Source organism: Herpailurus yagouaroundi, unplaced genomic scaffold (assembly GCF_014898765.1).
Source record: "Herpailurus yagouaroundi ecotype Mexico unplaced genomic scaffold, PumYag 182, whole genome shotgun sequence".
NCBI lineage: Eukaryota > Metazoa > Chordata > Mammalia > Carnivora > Felidae > Herpailurus > Herpailurus yagouaroundi.
The window spans coordinates 29652554-29675808 of NW_024412413.1; the positions used below are offsets into that span (position 1 = coordinate 29652554).

Below are 23255 nucleotides of genomic sequence, written 5' to 3' on the forward strand. Positions count from 1 at the left end.
TTAAAAATAAATAAGTCTCCAAAGTAAAACACCAACTGTGAGTGATTCAATCAAAGAATGGTTTCTTCCATTTAAATCCACATTTTAATAAACTTCGTTTTCTTTTAGGGTTTTCATAATAATGAATCAAAAGATATATATTTTTCCATGTATTTTAATGTTATTTCGGCTATTTCTAATCAAACAGTAGAGATCTGTAGGGAATCATCTCAAAATAGGCATACACCCATTGTTTAGCTCACATGACCTTGTTCTAACTGACTTCTCTGCATTCATATTTTTTAAATGCCATGTGAGATAGAAACAGCATAAATGTCTTGTTTGTGGCATTTAAGATTTCTGTATCTTTCAGACTTTCCAAGTCTACAGTGAATAAATAGTACATGTTCTACTTACTTTCAGTGGACTATAAGATGTAAAAGGCGCTGGAGATGAAAGCACTTTGCAATCTGCGAAGAGTTAAAAAGAAGTTAGTTGCCATTACGATAAAGGTCATGATGGTGAAGACGATGCTAGTTGCTTTAACACGTTTTCTTTCTGTTATCTTACACAGCCGAATATGCAATTAAAGTTATTAAAGCTGTGTTGCTGTTGATTGGCCCCTTATAGCAATGTAGTAAGTCAGTGGAGTTCTGAATTTTGATCAGGACTTTCATAAATTATGTGAATGTTGGTAAGTTCCAAATCCACATCTGAATATTCTTTGCTACACCTAGACAAAAATTTAAAAAGAAAGAAAATCGCATTTTATTGGATCTCAGGATAGTGTGTGACTCATTTTAATTTTGATATTAAATATTTTTTAAAAAAGCCTAGAATATTTTTGGCTAATTGGGAGATTAGAGGCCCTTCATAAAAGATCATAATGTATATGAATAAAAAAATTAACACTTCTATTACTTTTACTATGTATCTCTATTTTAATTCTTATCCTCAGAGGCTCTGATATTATTTTTTAGGTTTATATATTTATTTTGAGAGAAAGTGAGCATGAGCAGGGGAAGGGCAGAGAGACAATGAGAGAGAGAATTTCAAGAAGCTCCATGCTGTCCGTACACAGCCGAGCATGGGGCTCGATCTCATGAATCATGAGATCATGACTTGAGCTGAAATCAAGAGTTAAACGCTTAACTGACTGAGCCACCCCGGTTGTCTTCTGCTACCAATTTCAGGGTTTTTTTCATACTTTAATTTATGGAAATTTTCTAAGCTACCTAAAGTGTATTCTCAAGGAAAGAAGATGAAAGTTTTCTCTCCATCCATTTCATGCATTCCCCCATTTTCTTTCCAAATAACCATAATTCCTTTATGGATTCAAACTGTAATAAGAGCTATTCTACAATGATGCAGTGATACTATTGTGACCATCCACTTTCATCACCCTCAGTGCTACCCTACTTGATAGAATATAATATGAAGAAGAGCCCAAATATGTATATTTCACAGTGAAATCATTTATTTCTAAATTTAAAAGCAGTAAGAGGCTTATTATTAAAACTCATATTTTTAATGCATGAATTTATACTAGGTAACAAATGTAACTTAATTAATGGAGATGAAATGAAGTCAAAACAGTAAGACAGTATCAAAGTTAGATTGCTCAACCCACAATTAGCTCCCAGAAGTGAGTAGGATTTTTTTAAAGCCTAAATTAAATAACTGAGTGATTCAGTTCAGAATATAATAGTTACTCCCTACAAGTTTGAAAAAAAGTTAAAAGAACTTGTTCTTACTTTGCAATCCTATAATTCCTTTCTTTTAAGCGCATTTTTTTGAATCCACAACTATATGGTCAATTAATCTTCAACAAAGCAGGAAAGAATATACGATGGGAAAAAGAGTCTTTTCAACAAATGATGTTGGGAAAATGGGACAGCAACATGCAAAAGAATGAAATTGAACCACTTTATTTAACCATAAACAAAAATAAATTCAAAATGGATTAAAGACCTAAATGTGAGACTTGAAACCATAAAAATCCTAGCAGAGAACACAGGGAGTAACCTCTTTGACACTGGCTGTAAGAGCTTCTTTCTAGATAAGCCTCTGGAGGCAAGGGAAATAAAAGCAAACATAAACTATTGGGACTTCAAAATAAAAAGCTTCTGCACAGCAAAGGAAACAATCAACAAAACTAAAAGGCAACTGACAGAACAGGAGAAGATATTTGCAAGTGACACATCTGATAGTATCCAACATACAAAAAGAACCTATAAAACTCAACATCCATAAAACAAATTGATCCAATTAAAAATGGACAGAAGACATAAACAGACATTTTTCCAAAGAAGACATACAGATGGCCAACAGACACATGAAAAGATGCTCAACATCACCTATCATCAGAGAAATAAACATCAAAACCACAATGAGATGTCACCTCAAACCTGTCGAAATGGCTAAAATCAACAACACAAGACACATCAGGTGTTGGCATAAATGTGGAGAAAGGGGAATCCTCTTGCACTGTTGGTGGGAATGCAAACTGGTGCAGCTGCTGTGGAAAAAAGTATGGAGGCTCTTCAAAAAGTTAAAAATAGAACTACCCTGGGATGCTTGGATGGCTCAGTCCATTGAGCGTCCAACTCTTGATTTCTACTCAGGTCATAATCCCAGGGTCTTGGGATCATGTCCCACATCAGGCTTCATGCTGAGTGTGTAACCGGCTTACAACTCTCTCTCTCTCTCCCTCTGCCCCCCGTCTCCAGACCACGCTCTCTCCCTCTCTCTCTCAAAAAGAAATAAAAAACAAAACATTGAACTATCCTGTGATCCGGCAATTCCACTATTAGATATTTACCCAAAGAATACAAAACTACTAACTAATTCAAAGGGATACATGCACCCTGATGTTTACAGCAGCATTATCTACAATAGCCAACTTACAGAGACAGCCCAAATGTCCATCAACCGGTGAATGGATAAAGAAGATATATATATATATACATATATACGTATATATATACGTATATATGTATATATATATATACACACATATGTAGTGGCATATATATATGTATGTATACACACACATATGGAATATATATATGGAATATAACTCAGCCATTAAAAACAATGAAATCTTGCCATTTCCTATGACATGGATGAAGCTAGGGAGTATAATGTTAAGCAAAATAAGTCAGTCAGAGAAAGAGAAAGACAAATACCATATGATTTCACCTATATGTGGAATTTAAGAAACAAAACAAATAAACAAAGAAAAAAGAGAGACAGAGGCAAATCAAGAAACAGACTTTAACTATAGAGAACAAACTGATGGCTATCAGAGGGGAGGTGGGTAAGGCGGATGAATTAAATTGGAGTGGGATTAAGGAGTACACTTGTGATGAGCACTGTGTGATGTATGGAAGTTTTGAATCACTGTATTGTACACTGAAACTAATATAACACTGTATGTCAACTAACTAGAATTAAAATACTTTTCAAAAAGTAATAAAATAAATATATTTTTAAATATCTTAAAATATTTTAATGGACAAAAATTACAGATATAACATTTTTAAATATATTACTATATTTTTATATTTGCATCTCATCTTTAAAAACTAAATATAGCTAACAACAAAAGCCTTGGCCACCATCTCAGTGTTTTGCCTCCCCAGAACTATTGCCTAATATCAGCAATATATTTCTGTGAATGTTTTTACACCTTTACCACATATGTCTATACCATTGACAATCATGCTGTTTAGTGTGCTTTAAGGTTTACATTATTATTTTTATATCGTATATAGCACTCCATTGTCTTAGTTCCCCCAAATCATAAGTAAAATCACAATAAGGTCAAATAAAATTTTAACTGTTTCTATTCATTGAATGTGTCTTTTAATTTTTTGTAATGTTTATTTATTTTGGGGCGAGACAGAGTGTGAGGGGGGAAGGGGCAGAGACAGAGACAGAATCCGAAGTAGTCTCCAGGCTCTGAGCGGTCAGCACAGAGCCGATGCAGGGCTGAACTCACAAATGGTGAGATCATGACCTGAGCTAAAGTCAGACCCTTAACCAACTGAGCCACTCAGGCACCCCAAATGTGTCTTTTAAAAAGCTCCCTTTCTGTCACCTTTTCATCAAAAGATATTTAAGAATGCAAAACAAGAAAGGTCAATAATAACATTCACCATTTGCAAGGGTGCCTGGGTGGTTCAGTTGGTTAAGTGTCCAACTCTTGATTTCAGCTCAGGTCATGATCTTGAGGTTCATGAATTCCAGCTCCCGACAGGCTCTGCACTAACAGCATGGAGCCTGCTTGGGATTCCCTCCCTCCCTCTCTGCTCCTCCCCCCCCCCTCAAAATAATAAATAAATAAACATTTTTAAAAATTCAACATTTGCAGTACCTACCTATAGCCAGACCTGTAGCTTTCACATTCTAGTAAGCAAATACTCCTTAGTTCTGTCTCCTCTTAAGCAACATGATGTTGACACAGGAATGATTTAGTGTGAGACACTATTAGGATCTGATATAATACATTTAGCTAAGACAGTGACTTGGCATCATGAAATTCATTTCTTCATTTTCTGAACTGGTAAAATAAGTGTATAGAGAGATGTAGATCTGACACCTGCTTCATTCAACTTCATTATATAACTGAAAAAAAGAAAGCAGGGAAATGAGCTTACCAATTACAAATTGATGCAATGCAAATGTTCTTTGGAAGTCAATTATTTGGAATTTCACAGATATGTCTTCACAGATACAATGTTATACACAGTGATTATTATCCATTCAGCACAGGTAAGTCTAGTGATTTCGCACAATGAGTACAAGGTTTAGAACTCTATGCAAATTAAAAAGTACTACCAATATTTATATGAAGAAATGCTATATGATAGAAAATGTGAGTTTCTAGGCATATTTACATTCCTACTGCAATGAGTCAGGAAGTTCTGTCCACAGCTCCCCATCTCTACCAAGCATCAGGAATAAGATATTTCCACAGACAAATACTGTCTCTATTTGACAGCACTTGAGGCCAAGGATCCAGTTGGTGTCTCAAGAGTTAGCAGCTGCGGTGGGCCACTCTTTAATGAAAGACAATCTGAGGAAAAACATCAAGGAAGGGGACTCCACAAGAAAAGGCCTAAGGACTTATGGGTGTCAGTGGTCCCTGATACCATGTGCCTCCATCTTGAAACAGTTTATCAGTCACCTTCTTTCTCTTATTCCACTTACTTTAGACATTGGCCTAATATTCTCTATTTCATTGCTTCACTCTTCCTTTTGACAAGTGTTTCCCATTATGTCCTCCATGGGAGGAAATCAGTCTGATTATGTGGCCTATTTTCAGAGTCAAATTCAATGGACCATTTGGCCAAATCTCCATGAATGAAAGACTTCAAAATTTTGACTTCTACTTTTTTTTTCAAGTGTATTTATTTGAGAGAGAGACAGAGAGAGAGAGAGAGTCTCAAGCAGGCTCCATACTGTTAGCATGGAGCCTGATGTGGGAAACTCATGAACCACGAGATCATGACCTGAGCCAAAACCAAGAGTCAAATGCTTAACTGACAGAGCCACGCAGGTGCCCCTTGGCTCCTAATTTTATCACCAAATAAGCTTATGTATACGGTCATGAGAATACATCAAAAGGAATGAAAGATGATATTCATAAGTCTTTAATTATTAAATTTAAGGAATAAAATATTTTATCATATTTATAATATTGTCTTGTACTTCTTTGGTTTTTAATATAGTTAGATCTCAAAAGTATGTATGAAAACTGATCTCTTCTGAACTCTGAGAAGGCAAACCTATACCATTCCTAAAGACAAAAAAGACCTGCTCATTTGAACTTTCCTTTTGTAGTGAAAATTCTCATCATCCTCATTTTATTTTTTTGAAAGAGCACCAGGGTACAACCACCTGGCCTGAATGCCATTGCTTCTCCTCCTGCAACTGAGAAAGACGTCCCTAACTGATGAGGGTGTTCTTTCTTGCTGAGACAACACACCGGACTCAAGCCTTTCTAAACATAGCATTCCAAGAAATCACAAAAGATTTATCAGTTAGCAAGTGAGATGAACTATACGTATGACCTGTAACTTAGATGGTATAGGAAATATCAAATTATAGTGACTTGCTAAAATGAGTCTCTGAGTATAAAAGGACTGAAGATTTAATTACCTCAGAAGAGGCAGAAAAAGAGACTCTGCCTCTCTAAGGCATCAGATTAGCTGAATGTGAAGGAATGCGGGATGTAGAATAATGTTGGGGCAATGTGAGTGACCTGAGAAAAATAGCATAAGGAACTGAAGATGCTACCCTGAAACCTTAGAGGTGGAAAGGAGAAGTTGGAAAAAAAATTAAGTTTATTTTTATTCTCCCATATACCCTCTCTTCCACATCATTCCTGTTCTTCCCAAAGTCCCTTCTGGACCAACCTTGTATAATATAATATTAGAGTTGATATGAAGGTAGGGGCTACTTAGAAGTAGTTGACAGAGGAGAAGGAAAAGAAAATCCCCAAAAGCAATAGTGAAGAGGGAAGCATAATCATTGCGCTCTTGGGAGAAATTTCTCGTAAATAATTTTTCATACATAATGACATGTAGATGATGATGTAGTGTGTTGGAGTATGGCACAAATTGTACAGTATCCTTTATTCCAATAAATTTCCTCGTAAAAAAGTTTATTTATTTATTTATTTATTTTGAGAGAGAGAGAGAGCACATGCGTGTGGTGGAGGGGGCAGAGAGAGAGAGAGAGAGAGAGAGAGAGAGAGAGAGAGAGAGAAAATCCCTAGCAGGCTCCCTACTGTCAATACAGAGCCTGAACGGTGCTTGAACCCACAAACAGTGAGATCATGACCTGAGCCGAAATCAAGAGTCAGATGCTCAACTGACTGAGCCACCCAGGCACCCCTATTCCAATCAATTTCCTAATTAAGTTCCACTATGTGTATGTGTCCTACTGTCCCTAAAAGGGGAAGGAGAGAAACACTGGGATCATGTAGCATGGTGCCTGGTGGCAGGTGATCTTCTTTAAAGGATTGGATACTCCCCCCAACACAGGTTTTTACTGTTGCCACAGGAATCTGCAAAATGCTCGTCGTATCCTATGAACATTGAAATTCCCGGTGGTTTCCACAATTGATAAAATAGAATATGAAAACAGACAGATAAGCATAGAAAAAAATCTTTCAAATGTTACCGTTATTTTAAAATAAAAACTAATTGCACAACAAACAAACATAAGGTACTAGCTGCTGTAATAACTACACCCCAAATCATAGTTGCTTAACACAAATATTTGTGTTTATGGGTGGGTGGCATTCCATATTATCATTCAGGAACCCTGGTTTATTCTATCTTGTGTAATTTTCATGTTCAACATATGGATCCCAAGGAGGCTTTGTAGGTCATCTCACTTAGCCCGTCAGAAGGGGAAACAATTGTATAGTTTGACTGTGGAGGTCTTTTCAATCCAAACCTAAAAGTGGTTCACTTTTCCTTCTGCTGCATTCCTTCTGCTGCATTCCATTGGCCTGGTTTTAGTCACATCAACTCAACTGACCACACGATGTACTGAGAAATGCATTCTAGCTGTGTGTCCAGAAATAAAAGAAAATGGATTTGGGTGAACATATAACCGTCTCTTCCTCGCCCTACCATAGAGACACTGTTCTCTCTGAACTGTGCTAGACAGTCTCCTTGTGTTTTTCATGTAGTCCTCAGAACAAATTAATGTGGATATTCTCTTCATTTTATAGATGTGGGAAATTCAAGATTATTTGGACTGGATCAGGACTTGCTGTATAGACAGCATCAGAACTAGAAACTTACTTATTTCAAAATTTAGTAAATGGATTCCAAAGGCCAGTCCATGGGCAGCTGCAATACAATTCTTTAGAGAACATGTTTAAATATAGCTTGATGGGAAAAAGCCCTGGAGATTCTCATTCAGTAACTTTGGGTTAAAGCCCAGTAACATATATTTTTAAAAAGCTCCCTAGGTGGTTCTATGTATGTCCAGAATTGGAACCAGCTGCTCTGAGTTTTCTTGAAGTCAATCACCGAATGGACCCTACAGAGGCATGAAAATTAGCTGTAATCAATTGCTCTCACAGGACATAAACAACATCAGACCATTCCCTCATTCTATCAATCTTTAATTAAATATGAAGAGAGGACATTGAAGTATTCAGTAGCTTCTCAGGACAAACTGGTAACACGATGATGATATTTGAATGGTAGCACTTGTCCATATGGGAGTGAACTGAAGGATATACTAATTCCAAGTGACATTAATCACCAAGCAGACATGAAATAATAAGTTTGGTAACAACAACCAGATCATTACTCAGCTGGGTGGCATTTGAATTGGTATCCTAAAAAGCTCCCACTGTTTTGTTTCCAAAGCTGAGTCTCTATCTTAAAACACTGTGAGCATTGGTGTTACTGGAAATGATAATGGTTAGACAAAATTTTCCTCATTTGTCCAAACTAAAAGTGTACACTATACTTTGCATCTTCCCCTAAATGGCTGTTCGAAAATCTTGGAGACATGGAGAAACTTTGCTAAAGGACATTTCCTGTTTTGAGCTCTTTGATATTAGTGTAATCTCCCACTGTTAACCTTAAGAGTACATCTGAGTTTTTAATCTAACATTGTTCTGTGTCAATTCAGATAACAACACATCATTCTTTAGAACAGATTCTGTTAGTCTTTGTGACACTTTTGCAGCTCTAGCTGGAAACATAAAAAGATGCATTCTACAGTTTGAAGTTAGGATGCAAACTACAGTTTGTAGTTATATATATGTATATACGTATGTATGTATATATATGTATATATACAATGATATATATTGTATACAATATATAATATACATATATATTGTATACAATATATAATATACATTATAATATCAAATACGTGATATATATTGTATATACAATATACAAATATATATGTATACAATATATAGTATAATATATACATTCTCATTATACTAGTATATATATCCTTAGTGTACACATATACTAAATTACCAAACACATGAATACACTAGTGGAGAGCATACACATATTGAAATTACCAGCTATTACTTAAATCCAAATTTACAAGACTATAAAACACCAGATTAAAAATAACTTGCATAGTCCCCTCCACTTAATTTCAAAAGGGTTCAGGAACCTGATGTTTGCTAAAGCACTCAGTCACACAATATTTGCACATTTGGACAATATTTAATATAAGCCATTATTTGAAATTACATATAGCTCACTTAATAAAAAGGTAAAATCTGCTGTTCTCTTTGTCTTTTAAAAATTATTTCCATGTGTTGTAATTTAGCATGGTATAATTTGTTTCGAAAATTAAAGTAATAAAACCTTAGTTTGTTGTGTGTCTGAATGGTGGCAATGATTGTCTCAGTGGGTGGCTGCAAATGTGGGGAGAAGTCATTGTCAAGATATGCAGACAGAATAAATACTATTTACTAAGGGCTAATGTATAAGAACTAATAATAGACATATTGTTGCATGAAAAAATTACCTCTCTAGGAGAACTAGAACAGTTAGCTTCACTGCAGTTAGCATGCATATGTTTTCCTTCTAAACCACTAAAATAACCTTCTGGGAAAAAAAAAAAGGAATCTAGAGCAATCTTCTCTTTGTCATCTTTTTGTGTTGCATTTTCTGGGATTGTGTGGTAGCCTATGAAGTTAGTAGTAATTAATGATGATTATAATCATTGTATTATTAATATTTTAGAAGCATGTTAAAATGATTATTGTACTCATGTGAAGCACCATGAACACATGTAATTGTGATAATGCCGCCTATTACTTTAGTAATTCAAGCAATGAGTGCATAATAAGAGACCAATGAAGGACAATTTCAAAATGAGTGTATGTGTATTCATGTAAGAGGAAAATTATTAAAATGCAAAGCTAATCAGCTGGACAAGAAACTTTCTAGAACTGTTCATTCTCAGACCTTCTTCTGCAGAGAGTTTTGAATTTTCCCAAAGCAACACCCTCTACAAAGAGTGAAATTTTGAAAAGTTTTCTTGGATCTATAAAGTTCCAAGTGCCAAGGCACAGAAACTTTCTGTCAAGATCTAACGTGCTCAGATATGAAAATACCAACATAGATTAAAAACGAAGATGTGGCTCTCACATACTTTTTTTCTCTGATGAATTCTTTCAAAACTACAAATGAGTTTGTCTCTGCTTTACAAGAATTTGGTCATGGCTGGTAATTTTGAGCCTATTAAATGGAAAATAGAAGGAAATGTCAGACTCCTCTGTGAAGCACCTTTTGTTGAATTTCTAAATTAATTTCACAACAGCTCTATGGGATCAATAATATTATTAAACCCATTTTACTAAAGAGGAAAGACAGACATAGAGATATTAAGTTGCTAGTCTGAAGATGCACAGTTCTCTAGCAGCAAAGATATCAAACCCTGGCAGGCTGTCTCCAGAATTTAAGCCCAAGGCTACTTCTCTACACTATGGTACACAGAATTTAAAAACTACATGGGCAGAAAAGCATTCCTACCCAAAGGCTTACAGCTTAGTTGAGGAGATAGAACATAAATACCAAAAACGCATTTTCCGAGTTGTAAGTAGGCGTCAACTTTTTAAATTCAGACGAAAGAGTAGGTAGATCTCTTCCTTTGCATATACACTGACCGAGGTAGAATTCAGTGAAATACTTAGCTCATGCAACTAGATTTAAGAGGACTGATTAGTACCTTTCTTCTGCTAAAATTCATTTGTCCACTATTTCAAAGGATATAGTGAAATCTGAGGTTCTATTTTTATAATTTTTGTATAAATTCACAATTGTTCTCTTTGCACAATAAAACAAGCTATGTTCTTTTTAAATACATTAATCATCTGTAATTTGTTCATATGAATTTAATGAGTGGTTTCTATTCATTTGCTAATAGTTTGCCTGAGTAATATAATATTACAAATTTCAATGAGCGGAGTGAAAGTATTCCCTCTTTTTATAATATTTATTTTTTATATAGAAAAAGGAATTCGGGGCGCCAGGGTGGCTCAGTCGGTTAAATGTCCGACTTCGTCTCAGGTCATGATCTCACCGCCCGTGAGTTCGAGCCCCCTGTCGTGCTCTGTGCTAACAGCTCAGAGTCTGCAGCCTGTTTCGGATTCTGTGTCTCCCTCTCTCTCTGACCCTCCCCCACTCATGCTCTGTCTCTCTCTGTCTCAAAAATAAATAAACGTTAAAAAAAAATTTTTTTAAAAGGAATTAAAGTTGAACAAAAGATGCAAATGCCCCTCAACAATAAAATAAATAAATAAAATTTTACTAAAAAGATTCTTTTAAAAAATGACATGTAGGGGTGCCTGGGTGGCTCAGTTGGTTGAGTGTCCAGATTAGGCTCAGGTCATGGTCTCACCGTTGGTGAGTTGGAACCCCACGTCGGGATCTGTGCTGACAGCTCCGAGCCTGGAGTCTGCTATAGATTCTGTGTCCCCCTCTCTCTGCCCCACCCCTGCTTGTGCTCTTTCTCTGTCTTTCAAAAATGAATAAACATAAAAAAAATGACACGTAAAATACTTTAAGTTTCATTAAAATAGAAGATTAAAATAATGGGAATATTCAATAAGTATTTTTCAGAGATTAGTAAAATGATTTGAAGAATATTAAAATCAAATTGAAGCTAAGATAGTATAGAAAATAATCCAATAGTCATCAGGTTAAATCCCACAGACAGGTTCACTTTACATCTTCAAAATGAGGGAAAAAAAATCTATTTTAACATGTTTTCCTTTAAATTAAAGTTAATTTGATTGAAGACAAAAATCAGAAACATAACATACAGTAAATACTGGCAATGAGAATATTACACATTGACATTAAAGCAATTTGAATAAAGCCATATATTTGAAGTTATGGTCATAACTTGAAAATTTTCAATTATTTAGGAAGAATGAGAATAAACAAATTAAGCCAAATGTGTTGTATGTGAGAATTATCTGTGGAGCTCTGTTCTGTAAAATGAAAAAATCCACAAAGGTTCTGATTATTCACATTTGATGTTGGGGAAGAAAATTCTCCTGAAATTCTTTTTTTTTTTTAATGTTTACTTATTTTTTTGAGGGGGATGGGCACAGAGAGAGAGAGAGAGAGACAGAGAGAGAGAATGAGAATCCCAAGCAGGTTCCACGCTCAGTGCAAGCCCCACACAGGGCTCAATCTCATCACCACAAGATCACAACCTGACCCAATATTAAGAGTTAGAGGCTGGGGCACCTGGGTGGCTTGGTGGGTTAAGCGTCTGACTTTGGCTCGGGTCATGATCTCACAGTCCGTGAGTTCGAGCCCCGCGTCGGGCTCTGTGCTGACAGCTCAGAGCCTGGAGCCTGTTTCGGATTCGTCTCCCTCTCTCTCTGTGGCTCATGGGGTTCTAGAAGAGAAAACAGCTCATATAAGAGGGATCACATTTGTGCTAACATTAATATTGAGTAAATCAATAACCAAACGTATATTAATTAATTTCTGGCTTTTACTTTCTATATATTCACCTAAATACATGAGAAAAATATGAACTGACCAAATTGTCAAGCAATTATGTACCAAAATTCTTTTTACATTGAAGTTTTTTCTAGAGTTTGAAGAAAAACTATCACAGGAATCAGAATATGAGTAAACATAATGAAACAATGGAGAACAATCAGCAATCTTAAATCCTTTGCAGAACTCTATGGAGAATGAACAAATGGATGAACTAATAAGTTAAGGAAAGATTAGCAAATTTGAAATATATAATATTTTTCCTTTTGTGGAATTTGTGTCCTACTTTATCATTTACAGCTTAGGATGTAAATAAATTCAGGATTTATATATAAATGAAAATTAAGAAGATATTCATAAGTCACTCTTTCAAAAAAGGGGGAGAAAGCCATATAAGTTCTATATATGTGAACAGAATAGAAAACTCATCTTTCGTTAGAAAAACAAGTGTTTTTTAGTGGTCATGCCCTCTTTTTAGTATCAATTATGCTGGCCATTGTTATTCTCAGATAGAAAGAACAGATTTTCTTCTTATTTCCCTTCTACGCTTTAATTGTTTTGAATACCGCTACTTAGTTAAGGTTTCCACAGAGAAATTGTTGTTGACATAGTCATTTTTTCTTATACGTTAGTTCCAGCTCTGCAAGTTCTATCTCTGAATATACTAAAACACGTCTAAGAAAATGAATAAGGACAAAAGAAATTTATATAAGACATTAAGCACATTGACCCATATCATGGTTGTCCAACAGACCTAGTACTCTGAGTTGTATTAATTTAAGGCTTTATTGTGAAATCAGTCTTTTCTAAGACATAAGCAGAAGAGAACATGGGCCAGAGAGCATTACTTTACTAAAGACTTAGTGATATTTAAAGATCATACTGGCAAGATTTTAATTAGGATAAATATTTGTTAATTTAAATGTATCAAAAAATATATATCTTAATTTTAAAATTCTTTCATCTTAAAGCAAACAAAGCTTGTTATTCTTTCCATAAGATGTTAATAAGATGGTGACAAATTCTTGGTATTTTTAACATAATTAACAGTAGATTATTTAGGATCTTTCAAGCTACTTTGCAATGTGGTTTTTGTTTTTAACCTCCTTATAATTAGGCCAAAGATAACAGTTTAAAATTAAAATTAAAATCGCTAAATTTTGATGGATTTTTTGAGATATCCTATTGCCCAATGTGATAACTCTCCCAGTAAATTTAGTATGTCATGATTGTAACAAAATGACAAAGAGTTTTGTGGTTGTAAACGTTAAAGACCTCCGAAGACAATGACTTTTATCAACTTAAGTTAGAGAGTATAATCAGAATGAGAAAAAAAAATCAAACTGGATCAAACTATTAAATAAGTGATTTATTTTTTTTTGCCTTGGAGGTAATTTATATGCATAATTTGATCAGGTAGGATGGAAAGATCACTGATCACTGAGTCAGAATCCCTGGAGACTTGTCTTATTCAATACAGTTATGACCTGTTTCCACATCTATAAAAAGAAGGTATTGGACTGAGTCCTTAATGATCCTTTCCCGCCAGATTTCACACTTCATTATTACAACCAAAATATACATTTCCTCTAGAGATTTTCATTTCCCTACATTACAAAAATTACATAGTTATTGGGTATTCATGTTCTTGGAATCATGAAACATATTCTGTTTACTGTTAACTTGAAAACCTATGGAAAATATTGGAATTATTCTGTAGCTGTCTTCTAATCCGATTTGATAAATGTTTATCAAATATTTATACACTGAGAAGGAATTGTAATGGTAGAAATATGAAATCACAAAATTCCAGGCCAATGCTGGAAGATAAAGTATTACATGGTGAAGTGTAATCCATGTTGTTATGTGTTACATTAGCTTATAAAACAACTAAAAAAGGAGTGCTCTCTTTTGTCATGAAAGGAAAGTGTTGTGGAAGAAATAGCTTTGTGGCAATACTTAGATTGTTTGAATTTCAAAATGAAAGATTTTTGAGCGATATAAAGAGGAATGGAATAGAGGAAACAACAGACTTACACAGAAATAGTTGTAAAATCACAGAGTTCAGGTTATGGTGAATTGTAAATCATACTGATTAAACCAACTTGCTAGCTCTCCTAATCTAAGAGTCTGGCTTTCAGTGGAATGTGTTCTCTTTTTTTCCTTTATGATTGATGGCCCTGGTCCAGCCACATACTTCTTCTCAGGCCCCACTGTAACCAACAATACAATTTTCAGAAAAGAAAAAAAAATATGTATCTTCAATGATTAAAGAATTGTTCAGGGGCGCGTGGGTGGCACAGTCGGTTAAGCGTCCGATTTCAGCCAGGTCAGGATCTCGCGGTCTGTGAGTTCGAGCCCCGCGTCAGGCTCTGGGCTGATGGCTCAGAGCCTGGAGCCTGTTTCCAATTCTGTGTCTCCCTCTCTCTCTGCCCTCCCCCGTTCATGCTCTGTCTCTCTCTGTCCCAAAAATAAATAAACGTTGGAAAAAAAATTAAAAAAAAAAAAGAATTGTTCATACCAAAATTAATTAATTGCACTTAAAGGACCCTTGCTTGGTCCATCTGCCTTCTGTGACACTCTAGTGTGACTTGTTGGATTTTTCTAAGAAAGAACTAAAGTATTCTTCATCTTTGGTTCTCTTATTTGTTCATTCACCTAATAAAAAATCAAAGAGAACGAATTACATGTAATATTTGTTTTAACCAATAGACATACAATTATGATAAAAAGAAGGTACTCTTAACTACAGAGAATAAACCAATGGTTACTAGAGGGGAGGTAGATGGGAAAAGAGTTAAATAGGTGATGGGAATTAAAAAATACACCTGTGATGAGCACAGGGTGATGTGTGGAAGTGTTAAATTACTACATTCTACACCTGAAACTAACATAACATTATATGTTAACTGGAATTAAAATAAAAACTCAAAAAAAAAAAAAAGACAGGTGCTAGCTTATATTCTAGTTGGGGAAAATGGTAGATAAATTACAAATAAAGAAATTAGTTTCACATAAGTTCTCTCAAATAAATAAAAAGAGAAAAATGAATTAGAATGAATTAGGGGGAACAAATGTGAGAAGAGTTAAATTATGAGAAAGAGGAAGTCATAATAATATTGAAGGAAGGACTCCCTAGACCTGACTACATGACTACCTGACCTGTCTCACTCCCCTCTTTATCAGGCTTACTTCAACACCATTCAAGGCTCAGTTCAGATGTCATTTCACCAGGAAAATTTTTTTGATGACAAGATTGGATTAAGTGCCCAATCTCTACTCCAAAGTTGGCACTTATCCTAGTGAATTGCAATTTCCTGTTTCCTTGTCTGTTACCCCACTGGATATATTGAACGTAGACTAATGTAAAAATGATAAACTCTGGCATTCTATAAAATTGCATCTTGACTTATCTCTTGAGGCACTGGTAATTCATGTCTGATCTCCTGAGATACAGGGCTTCATGTCTAGGCCAAACTTTTTGGCAAATTCTTGAGTGTGACCTTTCTTTAATATAAGCTTCATGTTTCCTTTTTAAAAATAAACTATCAACAAGGATTTTTTGATCAGATGAGGTTCTAGAGACAGAAAAAATTGTTTTAATTAATTTTTTTTTACATTTATTTATTTTTGAGAGACAGAGAGAGACAGAGCATGAGCAGGGGAGGGGCAGACAGAGAGGGAGACACAGAATCCAAAGCAGGCTCCAGGCTCCGAGCTGTGAGCACAGAGCCCAACACAGCGCTCAAACCCACAAACCACGAGATCATGACCTGAGCCAAAGTCAGATGCTCAACAGACTGAGCCGCCTAGGCACCCCTGGAGACAGAAAACTTTAACAGAACAAAAGAAAAAGTTAAGTTGCCATTACATTTAACTTAAAAGCTGCCAAAAGTGGCAAGTTTCCAGTTCCCTTCCAAAGATTTATAGTAAAAACAATGTCTTGATTCTGCAAAGCTAGAAAAGTGGCTCAAATCCTTAGAGTAGTTCCCTGCACTTGGGGAGGCTCCCCACATCTGTATTTAAAAAAAAAATAGAAGTAATCTTAGAAATTATCACACTGCTACCCTGCACAATAACATTTAATATAGATGAGAACGCATCCCTATACTTTTACTTTGAAGTATAACCTTTTTGTGCATTAATTACGTCACCATTCACTTCTCAGAGCATTTTTGTTTTACAGAAAAAAAAAATCACCAGAGTATACCTTTTCAAACAATGTTACATGACTGATTGATGTATGTAACTTTTCACAAGTATGTGTGTCTAAAAATGTATGTGAATGTGTATTATGCCTTTTGTTTTTCTGATTTGTCTTATTCCTAGCCCACTAAGACTTATTTCCATTAGTTCTTGTTGAATTGTCTTCTACAAAAATATCAAACCTCATAATTTCTTCCTTACTCATCCTCAGCGGCCTGGGTTCCATGGTGCTCCCTAGAACTTACGGTAAGCACCTGCAATTCATGGATTTCCCAAGTATCAGAACAAATACTAGAAATTAGTACATCCTCAATATGTGTTTATTTCAAAAACCTATTTCTTACATTTTCTGGAAATATAAATTTCAAACGTGGGACTATTCCTTATATACATTCTAATTTTTGTTAGTGAGGCAATTTGTTGTTGCCCTGCAAACTGCAATTCATAATTATTCTCACCTACCCTGCTTGGAAAGGGTAGGAGCTTTTTGTTGTTTATTAGCTCCTTAGCAAAGTCTCTTCCTGGATAAAAAACAAGGCTCAAACCTGACATGCCAAAAACCAAAACTTTGATTTATTTTTCAAAAAACTATTTCTTTACAGTCCTCCGTCCATTCTCCTAGTTGTTATATTCAAAATCCTTGGACCCATCCTGTCTCTCTCTTTTGCTCATATCCCACATCCAATCCATCAATAAATGCTGATAGCTCTAATTTCAAAATGTATCCAGAATCCTTACCTTTACTACTGTCAGATAAAACTTTGACTATAATAATCTACTTAAACTGATCTACCTTTTTCCACCCTTGTCTTCCTACTCTTACCACCTAGACTGCACAAAGCAGTGGGAGTAGGCATTTAAAATCATGAGTCAGATCATGTCACTCAAAGCTCCCCAAGGTTCTCCCATCTCAGTCAGACTAAAAAAGAATTTTCCATGCGATGTAAGGCCCTACATAAGCTGCTTCAATTCCTCTCTCTTTTCTCCTACCTACCAATTCCTCTTTCTTTCTTCCTTTCTTCCTTCCTTTTGTACTCAATCCATCTCAAATTGAGCCCTTTACCATTCTTTACACATGACAAGCAGCCCCCACTTCAGACTTTATGTACACTATTTTTTCTTCACAAAACATTTTTATTTCAGATGTCCATATAGCCTTCTCTGTAATTTATTTAGATCTTTGCTCAGAGATGTGTTTCTCAGGGACAGTTTTCGTAATCACCCTTTCTAACACAGCCATTCACTCTCTTCACCCAGTCCATGTCCATTCTCGATCTCCCTACACATTTTTTTTAAACCTGACTTCATATCATATATGTGGTCATTTTTAATACTAGCCTCTACCACTGGAATATAAGCTCCATGAAATAAAACTTCATTTTGTTCAGGGCTGCCTGAGAATTGTTTCTTAATCAGAGTAATGAAGGTAGTGCTTCCCTCTGGAGCAAATCCTGGACAGTTTGGTAGCATCCCCCCTCATAAGAAGGGGGTTTCTTAAGCTTGGGGTTCTTTGGCTGTGACCCACTCTGTGCACAGGATCAACCTGAGTTATTTCTCATTATCCCTGTGGGATGAGAGAACATGGAGCTCTTGTTGCTTGCTGTGCTGTAAGTTGTAAACTCCTCTCTCTCTGACTCAGGATTCTGCAAGCATCTATGTAACTGTGGAAGGCTCCTTTATTTGTGGCAAGTAGGGCAAAAATCTCAGATCCTTTACAGACCTCACCACATAGGACCCGGCACTCTCTGCTAATGCTGTGTACTCCATAATCCTCAATTTACATGGTCATAACTAATACAGTTTGGGACCCAGAAAAATGCTTCTCCGTGCCTCTTGCCATATGCTCTTGAGAAGACAAAGACAACTGCCTCTCAGTTCTTGAAGATGTGTGGGTTTTGCTACTCCCCTGGGTGATAGACATTGCTTTGGAATGCAGGGCAGTTTTGAGGGATGAAATCTTAAGGTAGAGAATGATTAACTCATAATTAATCAGAGTAATTAACTCAAAATTCTTCTCGGATTACATGAATGCAATATGTTTTTGCATAAAGTATCATTTCATAGTAGTATTGATGATTCTTGCTTCTTTCTCTTTTCGTTTGTAGATCTAGATGTACTCAAGAATTAATGTGATGCTATCAACAGTTGCACATGGTACTTGAAGACTAGTTTACAATATTTAAACAATTCACACTATTCTTTTCTTTAATGTTGATTTGTTTATTTTGAGGGGGGTGGGAAGGAGAGAGAGGGAGAAAAGAATCCCAAGTAGGCTGTGAGCTGTCAGCGCAGAGCCTGACTTGAAGCTCGATCCCACGAACTGTGTGTGAGATCATGGCCTGAACCGAAATCAAGAGTTGGACACTTAACCAAGGGAGCCATCCAGGTGCCCCCAATTCAGATGATTCTTAAAATAGAATATATGTCGTTCCAGATACAGCATGCGTGGGACATGATACCTATGCTTTGAACTGGTTTTTAGATCTAGATGCTGCTTTATGAGTCAGTAAAAATTGTTTCTATAAGTGATAATAGTTTATGCGATAAAATTAACATTTCTGTAACATATGCTCCAATAAAAATAATTTAAGCAACTTCATTTCAATGTTTAAAAATAGTATGTGAAATTCATGGTTTATGTCCAAGTTTTCTTTGAGAATTTTATTCACAATTTCAGTTGCCTCTACTTCAGTAGTCCAAAGTTTCTCTAAATTAAAAAATTATCAAGAACTACAAAGAGTTAGGAAAAGTTAATTTGGCATTATTATCAACAAAACACAGATTATATGAAAATTGGTAACAAGAATATACTTAATGATTCTGTTATAATACAAACAAGAAAATGAATGTCATAGAATAAATGTATAATAATTTATGAATTATGTAAGTCAAACGTCACTGACTCAAACACACACCACCAAAATATTGATAAGAATAATTAAGTTCCATTATATCTTATATTTTGCTGATTTTCAGTCATATAAAAATTTAATTTATCACATATTTTTGAATTTTAGTATGAAGGTATATTTTTCAAAGTAATTCACTTTATAAATTTTAGAAGTTAGAAATTTGGAGTCTAGGGCTCCAGTTTTACCCTGTCCCTTGTATACACGTTGCTAGGAATGAAACCAAATGCTTCATTTGGGGTATGCAGATCAGAGCAGGTTATTTTACATATTTCTTTTTTTATTTTTAATGATTTATTTATTTTTGAGAGAGACAGAGTGCAAGTGGGAGAGGGGCAGAGAGAGAGGGAGACAGAGAATCAGAAGCAGGCTCCAGGCTCTGAGCTGTCAGCACAGAGCCCGGCGCAGGGCTCTAACTCATGGACCGCGAGATCATGACCTGAGCCCGAAGTTGGATGCTCACGAACTGAGACACCTAGGCACCCCAACATATTTCTATTGAATAAACAAGTGAAGGGTCACATCTGACTTTATCAATATTGGCAGTTTCTCACTTGTATATATACTTTCAGCAATTTGTCTTTTCATGTGTAATATTTTCCACATTCACTATCAGTCCTTTTTTTCTACAATTAGCCTAATCCAAGCTTTCTAATTTTTAAAGAAAGATAATGTGTAGCTATAGTTACTAGGTTACATTATTTCCTCCTTTAAAGCTCTATACACATCATTTCTCTGTCTTAGGAAAGTTATTGTTTTACTGAAGTCTCTTACTAACCTGATTTTAGTTCTTTGGGGGATAATTTATTTTCTTTGCTTGGATACGTTCAGAATTCTTTCCTTGTTTTTGAAATTTAAAATATTCAGACATGCTTCAAGGTAGATGCTCCTTTTATTCACTTGTCCTAAAAATATATTAAGGCTTTTAGTTTCCAGACCCAAAATCTTTTCCTTTTTATTTTTTCCCCCAATGCTCTGGAAAGCTTTCTTCTGAAAAATGTTTGATTGTTGTCTCTATTTACTTTTTTCTGTTTGCTTCTAAATATTTATCAATGTATACTAATTTATTTGTGATGAAAGAGGTAATGCAAGTTATTTGAGGAATTAATCAGTTTATATCCTCACTAAATTCCATACCAGTAATGTATTTGTAGGTTAAAAGATACTATTATAAGGGGCACCCAGGTGGCTCAGTTGGTTAGGTGACCAACTTCGGCTCAGGTCATGATCTCCCAGTTTGGGAGTTTGAGCCCCGCATCAGGCTCTGTGCTGACAGCTCAGAGCCTGGAGCTGACAGCTCAGAGCCTAGAACTAGCCTGAGCCTAGTTCAGATTCTGTGTCTCCATCTCCCTCTGCCCATCCCCCATTCACTTGCTCACTCTCTCTCCCTCTCTCAAAAATAAATAAACATTAAAAAATAAAAATAAATAAAACAAAAGGAATATGAATCTGAGTTTTATTTCATAATACAACTTGGTTTTCTCCCTGAAATTTAGTATCAATCTTTAAAACCATGATGCACAGAAACAAAACAAATAGTAAACAGGCATGTTAGCTCATATTCAAAGTTTTGATGTCAAAAGAGGGAGATATATAAATTCAACTCTGGAGAAAGCTGTTCTCCTATGTTGTTAAAATCATCTTAATGTAGCTTTTAGTTATAAAGCTGCAAACATTTTGAAATGGCAGTGTTTGTAAAAATGTGGCACTGAGGAGTTAATGCATTCTTGGCAACATAAGGGAAGAAACAATTTTCTTTGCAGTCAGAGGTATGTCCCTGTAGATTATGTTAAAAAAAAATGTTCAAAAAAATGTTTTTAAATTTTATACTTAGATTTTATTTGTCTGAAAATTATGCTTTTACTTGTATAAAATCCTGTGTGTAGGCATGTGGGTTCTTAAGTAGTTACTTAGACTGTGAGGTAAAAATTGAAGACTGTAAAAAGGATGTTAGGCATGATCCTCACCTCACCTTGACAGAAGGATGATAAATGAGAGTGAACTATTGACTTGGCAAGTTCAACTCCACTGGCCTAGACATTTGATGTTCTCCACATGATGTTATTTTTTGCATACACTGTTGTCTTACTCAACACTCAATCCCAATACTCTTTTCTCTTTACTGTGATTTCCCATTTCCTGCAACAAGAGATGGTCATGTGGCCCATTTTGGGACAACAGGACACAAGTAGAGGTGTGCTGGGTAGGTCTTCTGGAGACGTGTTTGCTCTCCTAATAGAAGAAACAGAGGTCCCCATTCCCCACATCTTCCTGCTTTAAATGTAGGTATGTTTCTGCATCTGAGCCAGATATCAAGCTATTACAAAAAGCAACTAAAAAAATTACAGAAATGATGAGCTTGACATTGTTGGGCCATTGGCACATTAACAACATCCTCTTACTTCCTGATTATGTAAGAAATATCAAGCTCTACTCTCATTCATGGACACTGGGACTTGTCTGCATGATAACAACTATAACTCTGTCAAATATTCCAAGACACTGTACACTTTGCATAAAAGTTAAGGCAGGGGTGTTAGATTTTATTCTGGAAAAATATTCTGGAAAAGCTTTATTTTGCTTTTTTTTTCTGAGTGTCTTGTGGCCCTTACATCTGGAAACAAAAGACCAAATATCTTTGATGCATCCTCAGTGGTGAAAGAGCTGGTCCCTGGTCCACAGGAGCATATGGAGAGATTCAGAAGAGTATTATCCTGTAAGGGATGCTGAGAATGAGCCCATATTCATTCAGCATAGCTTCCTATAGGTGGGGAATTTTCCTGAGTGCTCTCCTCTTCCCTTATCCATTACCCCTGAAAATTTAGGAAAGTATTACTGAATGTTGAGTCTGGAGTTAACTGGATCATGAAGAGATAAGTAAACCATTTCCATTTAGAATGATAAAGCAGGGGGAGGGGGGTGCAGTTGATTCCTTAGTCCACAGTGTTCACAAAGGATAATAGTGGTGTATACTTGAATGGTCTCATTAGTATTAGAGGAAATGACATGTGTGCTTAAAGGAGAATTCAGAGGAGAATGGTATATGGGACATATTCCTGAGTACCTGTGACACGACACTCAGGAACTCTCAGAAGCAACAGATGACACTTAGATATGCTCAGCACATCAAAGACCCTACATCATCATACATTGGATGCTGAAGAAAATGCAATTAAAACAACATCAGGAGTTAGTAAGTCTAAAAAATTGTTAGTAAATCTAGGAAACAATTGAGTTAAATGAGTTTATATTAATATAAAATATTATATTTGCAAAACCAAACAACATACTCCTCTCTCTCTCTCTCTCTCTCTCTCTCTCTCTCTCTTTGCATTCAATGTGATGCTATGATTTCCAGCGTATTCATTCTGGGGAAAGAAAAAAATTGACTTAATTGAAGAGTGTTGACATGGCCTACAAAGTCCAACATCCAGAGAATTTCTTCTGTCTTGATTTTACCATACTTTGTGAAACCATAATCTCCTAAATGGCAGATAATGAAACATTATAATTTTTCAAGTTTGTCACAGCACTTATTGAAGAGAGATTATGCAAATAGGGTGGTTTGACACAATATTGTTTGTGTGGTCTAATAAACTAAAAATGATTCTGATTCACTGGTTAGTTT

The 23255-nt window shown here is 35.5% G+C and overlaps 1 long non-coding RNA gene across 1 annotated transcript in view; it reads right to left on the bottom strand.

Annotated features, from left to right (window-relative positions):
• Positions 1-396: 396 nt before the first annotated feature.
• Positions 397-23255, bottom strand: part of LOC121041055 (uncharacterized) — a 79741-nt gene continuing 56882 nt past the window's right edge. The window contains exon 3 of the long non-coding RNA XR_005795545.1: positions 397-449. This is a non-coding gene — a long non-coding RNA (uncharacterized LOC121041055). The remainder of the gene's footprint in view (positions 450-23255) is intronic.